Raw genomic sequence first — 14,345 nt, forward strand, 5'->3', positions numbered from 1 at the left:
AGACTAGAGATTTTAGGATTTGGAAAACCCTGGGGCTCCAGTCACTTATTTGTGTTCATTTACAATCGATTACAATTAATGGGGGGGAAAACAAATAAAGAACCAAAAATCATTCAAATGAATCTATTCTTTTAAGCTGCATAAACTCCAGGAGATTGAGGGACTAATATTTTTGTTTTAGAAAAATAACTATTTTGTAATTGTTTATTTTGTCTTACGTTTATCTTAAAAATTCAGATTCACAGCAGTGCTTGTATTATTTTCCTGGAAACAGGGAGTCTGTGGTTTCAGGGAAATGCTTTTATTGAACAATTATAACAACTGGATGGATAGAGCTGATGAAAATGGAGCTGTCCAGTGGGAAATTCCAAGATGCCAATGTTTGTTTTCATCCTGCATCCGGATAAAACTCAAAATACCAAAACTTCTGGTGGAATGATAAATTCTGGAAACTTTCAAACTGGAAACGCTTGAATGTTTTATGTTGCGTTCATATTAATTTGTGTCCTCCTGGGCCACCGTGGTGCTTCCTGCGAATTGTAGTTTGGGTGCCATAGGGTTGCATTTTCTCACATGGCTGAGCTCCTCATCAGGCTTCACCTCACACGTCTATCAGGAACAATGGGCCAGAGTTCCCTCAAATGACTCTGAGCTGGCTCAGCCCTCAGGCTGGGTAATGAGCCCAGCTAGGTTGCAGCAGAATCACCTGATTGGCCGGTCCATCTGATTGACTGCAAGGAGACAACAGGTCTGCATTTAAGCAAAGCAGCAGCGGCAGGTTGCCAGCCGCTCAGCGTTTACACTTGCTGCTGCAGTCTCTCCTGAGCCTACCTTGTTCCAAGCGCTGCTCCTGTCTTGTTCCCAGACTTGCTCCAGGTCAGCACTTGCCTTGTTCCTGTCCCACTTCAGTCTGCTCCAGCCCTACCCCCTTGCCCAGTTCCTGACTCCAGCTCTGATTCTTGGCTCCAACTCCCAGCTCCTGTTCCTGGCTCTACCCACTAGGTCAGACTGCCCATGTCCCAACATCTCCGGATGGGCATTTTGTTTCCATATTGACATTTTTCTGTTTGCAAAAAACACGTTTCCCCTCAAAAATGTTTTGAGGGGAAACACTCAGAGAGCTCTAATAATGGATGAAACCAGATTCAGACCTTTAAGTCCTGTGTCTCTCTCTCTAGCCCAGTGGTTCTCAACCTATTTACCAGTGTGGCCGCACATGCAGCTCTCTATGTGTTATGTGGGCCACATCCACGCCATACATATACTACCTATATGGCCCTGAGGATATCATATGGGCCACAGCTGTGTGCTGATTGGGCCACGAGTGGCCCACGGGCTGTGGGTTGAGAACTACGGCTCTAGCCCAATAGGTCCACCAGATGGCACTATTCCACAGGGTCTTTGCTACCTTCTGACAGCACAGGGCCCACAGCACCAGAAGGTCAGCTGCGGGGTGGCGGTTGTGGCGCAAGGCAGCAGATCATCTGCCAGTGGGTTTGCAGGCACACCACAGAGCATGAAAAGTGGGTGGGCTTCACTTGGGAAGTGGCATGGTGACGGGGTGAGTCAAGTAGATGCTGATTCAGCACATCTGCTTCTGCATGTTCGGTGGAACCTCCGGTGAAAATTATATTTGCTCTCTGGTTCTTACTTACATGCATGGTGGTACCTAGCGCCATGTCCCAGCCCTGGCCCAGCTCCCCCAGCTGGACACTCACCAGACTGCTGTGTTTGGACCCACACAATGGGCCCATGTGCTTTTAGCTCCCCTCAGTCCCTGGATAGGTTCTATTCACCATCTCCGGCCTTTCTGGCACACTTCCTGTCTGATACCCCTCCTTGGAAGTGGGACCCCATAACCCAACTGCCCTAATCCCCCCCCAGGACCAATGCACCCCAATGGCTTAAACACACCCTTTCCCAGAGCTCTGCAGTTGTGAGCACTCAGGATTTACCCTTTGGGGGTATTTGGTAGTTGAAGAAAATAGACTGTGCAAAACAATCACTCTATACTTTAGGCTGTACAAGAGACATACAGATCTAAGCAAAATAATAAATACCTGTATGCCATTCCCTGCCTCTGTTTCCTCACCACTCTGGAGCGTTCTTTGAGATTTGGTCAGCGTACTTCCAGGGTTCCAGGTCCCTTCTCCGGGGCAGCTCTTCTCCGGTTCAGGTGTCTCTTCCAAATCATGGAGACTCCTTTCTGACCCCTGCAGCCAGAGTCCTTTAGCTTGGTGGGTCAGGCAGGCCGAAGTGTTCCCTCTCCCTAGGGTTGCCAATTTTGTAATGACACAAAACCGAACACCCCTTCCCCGCCCCTTCCCCGAGGCCCCACCCCCACTTGCTCTCTCCTCCCTCCCTCTATTGCTCGCTCTCCCCCACCCTCACCTACTTTCACCAGGCCGGGGTTGGTGTGTGTGTGGGGGGGGTTGAAGGCTTCGGCTGGGGGTGCAGGCTCCGGGTGGGGCAAGAAAAGAGGGGTTCAGGGTGCAGGAGAGGGCTCCAGACTGGGGTTGGAGTCTTGGAGGGTGAGGACTGTGGCTGGGGGTGCAGGCTCTGGGATGGGGCCAGGGATGAGGGGTTTGGGGTGCAGGAGGAGGCTCCGAGCTGGGACCAAGGGGTTCGGAGTGTGGGAGGGGGTGTGGGCTCCAGATGGGGGTGCAGGCTCTGGACGAGGGTGTGGACTCTGAGGTGAGGCTGGGGATGAGAGGTTTGGGGTGCAGTAGGGGGCTCCAGGCTAGGGCAGGGGGTTCGGCTGCGGGGGGTGAGGGCTCTGGCTGAGGGGGTGTGGACTTTGGGATGGGCCCAGGGATGAGGGGTTTGGGGTTCAGGAGTGGGGTGGGGGTGCAGTTTTGGGGGGGGCGTGGGGTTCAGGCTCCAGGAGGGAGTTTAGGTGCAGGAGGGAACTCGGGGCTGGGGCAGGGGGTTGGGGAGTGGGAGAGGGTTTGGGTGCGGGATCCCGGCAGCGCATATCGCGGCTCCCGGGAAATGGCCGCCAGGTCCCTGCAGCCTCTAGATGCTTGGGTGGCCAGGAAAGCTCCGCATGCTGACCCCGCGCCCGGGCACCACCCCCGCAGCTCCCATTGGTCACAGAGCCTGCCTGGGCTGGCCGCTCACACATCTAGGTGCTGCAGGGACCTGCCGGCTGCTTCTGGGAGCCGCGCAGAGCTAGAGTGGGCAGGGAGCCTGCCTTAGCCCCGGGCCCCTGCTGTGCCACTGACCAGACTTTAAATGGCTCAGTCAGTGGTGCCAACCAGAGCTGTCAGGGTTCCTTTTCGACCTGGTGTTCTGGTCAAAAACTGGACGCCAGCAACCCTATCTCTCCCTCAGGAAATATGCCCCTTTGAGCCTCTCCCCAAAACATCTCAGCCTCTGTGGGTTTAAAGGGCTGTGCCAACACCTCTGTCTCTTTATTCTGCTCTTGGGGAATTTCTTCTCCTTCCCCTAGCTCACTGCAGGCAAGCTGGAGAAAACTGGTTTCCCCCTGGCAGCCGCCTCCCCATTGTTCAGCCTGGGCCCATCCTATTCACTTATTGATAGTCCTTAACAAGTGTCTTATTCAAAGGTACACACTCAGGCACCAGTCCTTGTCATTTTAGCACAAGGAGAGTCTCTGGAAATAACTAAATTCTTTGAGACCGAGTAGGGAGCAGTATAGCAGGACTGGGTAGGCTGAGTCACAAAGAACAGTCATACAGATAATACAGATATACCCACGTTCTCCACCCACCCAATTCCTGCATGTTACAGGCTGACCTGGAGTAGTATGATTCATTTATATTCTGGGAGCACCTAGCAACCTCAGCCGGGAGAAGGCCCCTCTGCGCTAGGTGCTGCCCAAACCCATAGCAAACGACAGTACCTGCCTCAGATGTGCTCATGGGGTACTTACAAGCAACACTGGCAATCACTTGTATCTGAAGCCAGGGGAAATTTATTTCCCTTTCCACATGATGCCTAATTATATTTTGATCTGCTGCTGCTCTGTTCCTCCGTTCCCTCTGTTCTATGATTCATGCAGATGACGCTCTCAATGAGCACAACTATAATTTTGGCTGCTTCCCACTGTGTGTCTTCATGGCTTAGGCTATAGCCTGTAGACAGTGTCCAGGAGGGTTTCTATGAACGCTGATTTCTGTGAGTGTCACCTGAGACCCATGCCAGCCTCTGTGTCCATCTGGCCATAACATCACATGATCTTTACCCAGCCTCAGACATGAGGGACAATAGTCTATACCCCTCTTGGAACAGGTTCCATTTCCTTACCTCCATATACATGCTGATCTTAGAGACCAATCCATAGGCCCAGAGGTCCCAGGGTTCGAGGTGCAGCCATGGACTTTGGACCATTTGAGATACTGCCCTCATACTCCCCTACTCATCTCTGAAAAGCTTTTCTCCTTATCACTCCTCCTTTGGAAATGAGAGAGGGGGAGAATGACCTGGGTGTATTGGTCAATCACAGGATGACTCTGAGCCACCAATGGGAGGGGGCTGTGAAAAAGATAAATGCAATCCCAGGATGGATCAGGCAAAGTATTTCCAGTAGAGATAGAGAAATGTTAATGCCATTGTACAAAGCAGTGCAACTGTGTACAGTTCTGGTCACTCTGACTCCAGGAAGATAAATTCAAACTTGAACAGGTTCAGAGAAGGGCTACTGAGATGATCTGGGGAATGGAGAGCTTCGCTTACACAGGAAGACAAAAAGGACTTGCCTTGTTTGGCCTAGCAAACAGCAAGGCGGAGAGGGGATTGAATTGCCGTCTATAATTACATCGGGGGGAGAAGAGCTATGTAAACTAAAAGACAATGTTGGTCCAAGAACAAATGGGGATAAACTGGCCATGAATAAATTGAGGGTGGAGCTTAGAAGAAGGTTTCTAACCATCAGAGGAGGGAGGGTCTGGAGCAGCCTCCCAATAGGAATAGGCGGGCATGGAACCTAGCTAGTCTTAAGATGGAGCCTGATCAGTTTATGAATGGGATGATATGACGGGGCTGCCTGCAACAGCACGGGACTGGACTCAGTAACTCAGGAGGTCTCTCCCAGTCCTATCTCCCTATGTTTGCTGGCTGCCTGTCAAAACTGAAATGGCCAATTTATCAGCATGATATTGTGCGCATTGCGCTTGTATTTCTCTGCACTGTTTTCTATACTGGAATGGGTTTTTGAAGTGCTTTAGGAGTATGACCCATAGGTTTAGACCAAGGTCTAAAAAGATTGGTTTGGTCCATATATGGTATAAAGAGGGGAAGCCAGTAGATGACAAGATAAGGAAAGGAAAGAAGGATGGAAAGAGATGAAGGAAGAAAGAAGAAAAGGAAAGAAAAAAGAGGGATGGAAGCAGATATGGGAAGAAATGGATAAAAGTAAACAAAAAAGGGATGGATGTAGACAAAGGGGGAAGGGATGAAAGAAAAGAGGGATGGCTGGAGACAAGGAAGGTGAAAAACAGCGTAAAGGCGTAATACAGAGATCTCCTGAGTGGCAGGTTTTGCAGGTGCATCTCAGCAGGTTGCCTACGAGCGGCTCTCTCAGGGACACAGCATGTTACCTGGACTAATTTATAAAGGAAATGAAAAGGAAATGGACTATTTATAATGAACGCCATTAATTCACCACTTCAGACTTCACTGTTTGAATTGAGTATCAAACGACTCAATTGTCATTTGTCTATTCCATCTTCTCTTTTGCCTGTTGAAAATGACCAGCAAGCAGATACTCACCCGAATGGCTGCACAGCCACTAATTAGCATATATATTGTTTGTCCTGGTATAAATTTATAGCAAACAGCAATATTTTACACTCCAGTAAAGTTAATAAATGAAGCTTTGGGCTATAAAAATTTCATGTTCTTTTGCGCAAAGGTCAATTATAAATAGTTAAGCACATATTCATCCAAAAGCTTGGGGATCCGACACTGGGTGAATGAAATATATTCTGGTCAATTTACACTCTAGCTGGACAGCCTCTTATTTCATAGCTCTCAAGAAGACAACCCTCTCCACCCAACCACTATGGACTGCAGAGTAAGTCTGAACATGAGACAGTCGAGGGTAGCGGAGGCTTCATCGTATCATTGGGCAGGGGGCAGGATAGGGCAGATAAGTCTTTAAAGATGAGAAATAGAGGGACTGGCCATGCTGTGTCGGCAGGAGGGCTGCAGTTAGAGAAACAGAGACACACATACCACTGACCCCCTGCCCATCAAGAGACAAACGGACAGAAGGGCACTGAAGATTAGTGGAACAGAGAATCCTCTTCCAGTGCAGGACAGAAAGGACTTTGGATGTTAGAGTTTTATTTTAGTCTTTGTAATGTAGTAACACCTAGGAGCCTCCATCATGGACCAGGACCCCATTGTGCTAGGTGCTGTACAAACACAGGCTGTAAGCTTTCGGGGGCAAGGTCATCTTTTTTTTCTAAGTATGAGTTATATGGGAATGAAGCCTTGGAGCTGATAACTCCCTGACAGAAGCTGTGAGACATGTACATTACTATCGGGTTTGTCAGAATTCCATTTTCTTTTCTTTTCATTTTATGGATTATATGGACGTTTATTTTTAAGCATTTTCTTCACGTTTTACTGATTTCAATTTTCGCAGTTGCAAGAAATTATGGGGAGGGGCGAGACACTAAAAAGAAGTCAGACAATAATTATTGTTGTTATCGATGTTGAGATCAAACAGTGAAAGCTTGATAACCATTAAAACACAAACTGTCAACATGGCCTGTCACAATATAAAAGGTACAGATCCTTAAATCAAACCCCAGTAAGTTCTCAAGCAATCCTCTCCTTATTTCGCCTATCTATACATGTTGATTATCGTTACTGGAGACATTTTTTCATCAGTTTGGGTGTGTACAGCGAAATCAGTGTTTACTGACATTCACTGATAAAAATCGAAGCCTTCCTATTATTATTATTCATTTACATTACAGTAGTGACGAGGGACCCAATGAGGACGGGAGCCCACCTGTTATGGGTGCTGTACGAACACAGATAAAAGACAGGCCTTGGTCAGGAGTAGGAGCCCATTCTGTTGGGCCTCAGAGATACCACGAGACAGCAGCAGGGGAGAAAAAGAAATCAGGTGCTCCAGAAGAACCCTCCTGCCATGAGACAACTGGGACCTGAAGTATTTGGGAGTGATCTAGTCCATGATACTGTGACCAGCCGTTCAAGCCGAGGAAGGTGGAGACCACAGAAACTACTTGACTCAACACATGAAGCAAGAGGCCAGTTGCAGGGAACAGGGAACGTACTGGGAACAGAAGAGTCTGAAGACAATGCTGGGGAGACGAAAGGCAACAGGCTGGCCATGAGGAAAGCTAGAGACTGGATGTTGGGCGCAGCAGTTTTCAACCCACTGTCATCCAGCATTTGTCATCAATATGAACCTGGTAACCAGGCAACTGAAAGATTTGTAAAGAGCTCACAGCATCATCCAGAGTGAAGGGATGTGTTCGGAGGGGATGAGGATGGGTTTAAGAGCTCTGTGATTTACGGGATCAGCCGTTCGTCATTGGGCGCTGTCAGGCTCATGTCTCCAGAGAGAGACGGCCGTTAGAGGATAGATCGGGGAGGGGGGGCCAGGTGGGAAGGTATGGAAATGAAGGAGCAATCAGCACAGATGGGAGCTGTAGCAAGGAGCCTAAGCTTTAATTATTACCATCCCTTGATACCTCTGAGAAATCCCGGGAGTTAGCCCAAAAGCTGCAGCTTAATCCTGTCTGTCTGGGACCCAGGCATCCTGTGTATCACTAAGACTCACACTCACACATAGGGTCAGACATAGCCTCCCTCAGCTGCCTGGGGACCATGTCAGAGAGTGCCAGCTTCCACAGAGGGGGAGGAGAGTCATCTAACTCCATCTGACTTTCCCAGATGGGCAGTGGGAGGTGAGATCGTGAGTTATCCAAGGGGACTGTGGGAGTCTGGAGACCTCTCCCTGTTTCGAGCTAACAGTTTTTGCTGGTCTGTAGCAAACACAAGGGTAAAGACCCATCTCTGTTTCACCCTTACTTTGGATACAGTCTGGGTTTTGTGGTGTTCGGGCAATCCTTGAAACACAACCCATTGTGTATTCTGGGGCCAAGCTAAGATCAATGTTTGCCTGATACTCTGCCTGAGCCCTGTTACACCATCTAGCTAGGGGAAGAGATTGTCCCCACTGAAAACAGGGCTAGAGTAACTATTGTCAGGGGAAGAGGCTAGCATGGGGCGTTCTATGCAGGAGGGTTTGCTCATGTCCAAGGGGAGGTGGGTCTGAGGAAGGGAGGCTGTAGGAGCTGAAAGCCAGGAGATGAGGCAAAAGGGGCTTGTCATACAGGGATGTGCAGAAGGGCTTTGGCAATGAAAGAGTGAAGAGGGGCCTGGCATGGGTAAAGGCTGATGTGTCTCAAGTGTCCTGCTCCGAATGGGCTAGGTTTTGGGTGAAACCTGACATGGAAATTTCAGGGACTGTGTTTCCATTGGTTGTCCTAAAGCCCCACCGGGATCTGTCCAGGACATTATGCTTCTGTCTTGTCTCACTGGGCACGCTCTCTCTCTGTGTTTCAATCTTCTCTCCATCACTATCTCCAGCTCCTCAACACTGAAAGCTTCGGGGAACGACATGCTATGTAAAGGTTAATTTCAAGTCAATGCAAAATACTGGGATTCAGCCTCCTCCCCTCCCAACAATTTAAATAAAAACAGAGGGCCAAATTTGCATCGGTCCTTTCCTCGTCCATTGATGTCAATGGGAGTCTTTTCCTTTATTTCAATGGGCTTTGGGTCAGGCTGTATATGTGCACCCAGCATCTGTTGGCACGGGTAAAATGGCCAGCTGCGCATGCAAATAAGAGCGCGTGCACTTTCAACGAGAGGTGCTTACAAATATAGCTAGTGCATTTAGGTGCAGGCGACAGGGGACACAGCTGGAAAAGCGGCTCGTCTGGTTTATGAATCCTTTGGACACTACAGGCCCAAATCTCCACTGCCCTGCACCTTGTATAGTCGTGAACACCGATGCAAAGTGGGAGTGACACTGCTACAACCCGGATTTGGCAACCTTTGCAATCAGCTTGCGCTGGGGTAAACAACCGCACAGGGGTCAGGGCTACACAGAAATACGCCCTACGCCTTTGCGAGAATCAAAGTCTTGAAGAATAAATGAAACTTCACACACACACACACACACACACACACACGTTATTAACTATTTGCTTGGATTCACTAATCTCCATTCATTACATGAAGTACCGCACTCTAAACACATGTTGGTTGTGCAGAGCAGCGCACGTCCGAAGAAGGGAATGAAAATGAGTCACAGAGCATGAAGAGTTAATGCCATGCACAGCTGCAGGAGGAGACAGCTGGGATGTGGCATCATATACAGCATAAGCTATTGGGATATTTTCTTTCTCCACCCAGGGTAAAATGAGAAGGGGAGGGGAATATGGCTCACACCAAAGCGCGTTAATAATATTCTGCAGGGATCCAGGAGAGCCGTGCGGAGCAGCACTGCCTCCAACACGCAAACACGCAGAGTGAAATGGGAGGTTGAACGTGTCTTGGAGGGTGAAGAGTTAATAGCATGCCGTGCTCCAGAAGGAGAAATGGCGAGGAGGCATCCCATATATACCACAGCTGCCTATTAAGGATTTAATGCTAAAGTTGACTGAAGTTAAACTATTTCCATTATAATAGCTTTGGAATTCATTTCCCTGCATTTCAGTGCGATCCATTTTTTTCTGCTTGACATTAAGGGAGTTTTGCTGCAGCAGGCAATCCAGCAGAGTGCGATAACGGGATTGGAAAGGAGAAGGCGTCGCCCAAGGTCAGCAGAGGCCTTCGGTTGCTAGTGCCAGGGTGGTTTGGCAAAAGGCACTGTCAAGTGGGCACAGACGTCTGCTCTGACAAGGGCCAGTTCGCATAAAAAAACAGCCTCGTTTGGAGCTGGATTATTGCATTGGGGGAGGGGGACATCAGGGAGGAGTCTGGCATCCAGAGAGGCAGGAGACGCTTATGTCAGCACTCCGCAAGGAGGACAGGAGGCTCAGCGAGGAAGACAATCCAGCTGTGACTGTCATGTTGGGTTTGTGTCATTTACGGCTCCCGTCAGTTCCTTCCCATTGATGTTGTGAATTGGACTAGACTCCAGCTGGCTGAGTCCCTCCCTCCCCCCTCTGTCCTTTGTCTGCATATGTTGGTTCTGGTGTGTGACCGAATAGCGCGTCTTCCCGGTATTAAGTTCCTCCCAGTGAGCTAGAAGGGCAGCATAGACACTTATTTACTGATTCTTTCCTTGCAAGAATCTCGTGTGTGTGTGTGTGTGTGTGCTGGAACTGGTTCTGATATGCAAGTATGAACCAGTACAGGGTCATGAGGTCCAAGAGAGGCTAGATGAGATGCGTGCCATCTGGCCTTTTCCTAACGGAGTGTTTTTGAGTGTGCTGGCTCCAGTTCTGATTCTGACGGTGTGATCTATCAATTTTAGGTTTAGCTAATGAAACAATTTCATCCCATTTGCCACCAGGAAGGCACACCGCCCCCAGGAATGTGCAGAGATCATTTCCTGAGCCAAGACATTTTGCAGGTCCAGGAGTCTTGAAGAGCAGGCGTTTTCTAGATCCAGATGGTTTTAGATCCAGCTGTTCCCAGCTGCAGATGGTTTAGACTAGTATTGAGCTTCCTCATTTCTCAATCATTATGAGTTTTCAACCCAGCGGGTGTGTCTACACTGCAAAGACAAACCACAGCACTGACTCTCAGAACCCTGTGTCAACTGATTCAGGTTTGCAGGGCTGGGGCAGTGGGGATAAAAATAGCAGTGTGAGTATTCGGGCTCGGGCTGGAGCCCAGGCTCTGAAACCCAGCGAGGGGAGAGATTCTCAGATGCCAAGCTCCAGCCTGAGACTCAACATCTACACTGGTATTTTTAGCTCTGCAGACCAAGCCCTGAGTCAATTGATTCAAGCTCTCAGACTTGGTGCTGCAGGTTTTTCTTTGCAGTGTAGACGTACTCTCCATGCTTGGGGTAGATGCCAAAGCTGCTCAGGACGGATGATGGAGGTGGCAGGAAAAACACAGCTAGACCTATGTTACTCTACTTTCCCCTTCCTCAATGCTGCGCTCACTCAAACATCTGTCCCTATGCCTTTGGGGATCCTTTTGCTAACTCTTTCACTCCCCATCCAAATTAAAATTAATGGGTTAGAACATAAGAACAGCCATACTGGGTCAGACCAAAGGTCCATCTAGCCCAGTGTCCTGTCTTCCAACAGTGGCCAGTTCCAGGTGCCCCAGGGGGAATGAACAGAACAGGTAATCATCAAGTGATCCATTCCCTGTCGCTCATTCCCAGCTTTTGGCAAACAGAGGCTAGGGACACCATCCCTGCCCATCCTGGCTAATAGCCATTGATGGACCTATCCTCCATGAATTTATCTAGTTCTTTTTTTAACCCTGTTATAGTCTTGGCCTTCACAACATCCTCTGGCAAGGAGTTCCACAGGTTGACTGTGCATTGTGTGAAGAAATACTTCCTTTTGTTTGTTTTAAACCTGCTGCCAATTAATTTCATTTGGTGCCCCTAGTTCTTGTGTTATGAGAAGGAGTAAATAACACTGAGAATCATAGAATATCAGGGTTGGAAGGGACCTCAGGAGGTCATCTAGTCCAACCCCCTGCTCAAAGCAGGACCAATTCCCAACTACATCATCCCAGCCAGGGCTTTGTCAAGCCTGACCTTAAAAACCTCCAAGAAAGGAGATTCCACCACCTCCCTAGGTAAAGCATTCCAGTGCTTCACCACCCTCCTAGTGAAAAAGTTTTTCCTAATATCCAACCTAAACCTCTCCAACTGCAACTTGAGACCATTACTCCTTGTTCTGTCATCAGGTACCACTGAGAACAGTCTAGATCCATCCTCTTTGGAATCCCCTTTCAGGTAGTTCAAAGCAGCTATCAAATCCCCCCTCGTTCTTCTCTTCTGCAGACTAAACAATCCCAGTTCCCTCAGCCTCTCCTCATAAGTCATGTGCTCCAGCCCCCTAATCATTTTTGTTGCCCTCCGCTGGACTCTTTTTAATTTTTCCACATCCTTCTTGTAGTGTGGGGCCCAAAATTGGACACAGTGCTCCAGATGAAGCCTCACCAATGTCGAATAGAGGGGAATGATCACGTCCCTCGATCTGCTGGCAATGCTCCTACTTATACAGCCCAAAATGCCGTTAGCCTTCTTGGCACAAGGGCACACTGTTGACTCATATCCAGCTTCTCGTCCACTGTATCCCCTAGGTCCTTTTCTGCAGAACTGTTTCCTAGCCATTCGGTCCCTAGTCTGTAACAGTGCATGGGATTCTTCCGTCCTAAGTGCAGGACTCTGCACTTGTCCTTGTTGAACCTCATCAGGTTTCTTTTGACCCAATCCTCTAATTTGTCTAGGAACATCCTTATTTACTTTCTCCACACCAGTCATGATTTTATAGACCTCTATCATATCCCCCCTCAGTCGTCCCTTTTCCAAGCTGAAAAGTCCCAGTCTTATTAATCTCTCCTCATATGGAAGCCGTTCCATACCCCTAAATCATTTTTGTTTAGTATCACCTTGCTGTGCCCACTGCGTTTTTCTAGCTGGAACCAGACAAGGCAGGTAATCTTTATCAGTGACAAAGATGGGGAGATGAACCAGGTGGGTTCATTAATCTGGGCCCACTGATCAAAGGTGAGATAAACAGAGTGAGATCCTATTCCCTCTGAGGTCACTAGCCAAGCTCTCGTTGACTTTGATGGGAGCAGAACAGGCTTTCAGACAGAAAATGTGCCACCATCTCAACGTTCCAAAGGAAGTTCCTAATTTGGGGGTACAGCATCCTGCATCTCTGCAGCTTGGTTAGTACTGCTACCCACTTAGGGTGACCAGACAGCAAATGTGAAAAATCGGGACAGGGTGTGGGGGGTAATAGGAGCCTATATAAGAAAAAGATCCAAAAATCAGGACTGTCCCTATAAAATCGGGACATCTGGTCGCCCCATGCCCCTGGCACTGATCTGTTGTACTCCTTCACTGTTGATGCACAAATAACAAGAACCTAGTCCGGAGGAAAAAAACAAGCCTTCTTGTGATTGGTCAGCCACTGGAAGCCAAGTCAAATACTGTGGTCTAGTGGCAAGGGATGGCCCACTGTAGCAATGTCAGCAAATGCTATTGGTTGCTGCTGTCCAGAGAAGGGATGGTATTGGATAGGGCAGTGTGCCAATCAAAGGCTGTTACACATCTGTCATGGGTCAGCAGGCAAGATGAGGGGTCACCTGAGCCCCACAGGGAAGTGCCAATTGTCCTTTTGAGACGCTGATTATCACAGTTCCCCCTTCACATCCACCCTGACCTTGGCCAGGAGTAATGCTTTCCATCACCTCTGCTTGGCTTCATCCCATCCTGTTTGATGAAGACCTGGCCTCGGTTATACATGCCTTTGTCACCTCTTGGCTGGACTACAGCAATGTGACCCACCTGGAGCGTTCAGAAGACTTCAACTAGTAGAGAACGTTGCAGTCCATCTCCTTGGCATCACAGGCTACCACGAGCACATCACACCTGTCCTCCCCTCCCTACACTGGCTTCCCATAGAATATTGAATCAAGTTCAAGGTTTTGGTCCTTACCTGCAAAGCACTTCCTGGCCTGGGCCCAGGATACCTAAAAGACTGTCTGCTGCTTTGGGGTAGGACTGTGGTTGGCAGCTTGGATCCTCTGGGCCCAGTGGAACTCTCAACAATAAGGGTAAAGATCGCCTGTGGGGCAGACAGGGGGTGGTCCCAGACTGTGGAATGAACTCCCCCAGGAACAAAGAACCATCACAAACCTCACCACTTTCCCTTCCAACTGCAAGGCGCATTTGCTTGACCTGTCCTTCTCTCATATAAACACAAGAGCAACAGATATGTTTAAAATACTCTCCAAAAAACAACAGCAATCAGCAACCCACACAAGCAAACAAAAAAACAAAACCCAACAAACCACAACCCTACCAAACCCAGACACTCCATTGCATACACTTCTCCTACTGGGGAGAGGATGGACGGACAAACAACCCAGGACCGATGTGTAGTCACATTGCTTAATTCACTACTGGAAGGCGCTTAGTTACTATGGGGATGAGTACTGTATAAAAACCCTATATAGCATGGGATTGGATTCTGCTGCAGCTGCTGAAGTCAATGGCAAAACTCCCATTGATTCGGTGGAACAGGAGCAGGCCTGCGCTGGCTTATTTCCAACAGCTACATGCAGAGCAACAGCAGACTGTCTCAGAGCCTCAGGCATCTTTCAGTGCACTCAGGCCTCTT

The 14,345-nt window shown here is 48.7% G+C and overlaps 1 long non-coding RNA gene across 1 annotated transcript in view; it reads right to left on the reverse strand.

Annotated features, from left to right (window-relative positions):
- Nucleotides 1–208: 208 nt before the first annotated feature.
- LOC122174089 (uncharacterized) overlaps nt 209–14,345 on the reverse strand; it is a 33,853-nt gene continuing 19,716 nt past the window's right edge. The window contains exons 2-3 of the long non-coding RNA XR_006175436.2: nt 2,061–2,269; nt 209–731 (exon numbers count right to left, since the gene is read on the reverse strand). This is a non-coding gene — a long non-coding RNA (uncharacterized LOC122174089). The remainder of the gene's footprint in view (nt 732–2,060; nt 2,270–14,345) is intronic.

This window comes from Chrysemys picta, chromosome 18 (assembly GCF_011386835.1).
Source record: "Chrysemys picta bellii isolate R12L10 chromosome 18, ASM1138683v2, whole genome shotgun sequence".
NCBI classification, from domain to species: Eukaryota; Metazoa; Chordata; order Testudines; family Emydidae; genus Chrysemys; species Chrysemys picta.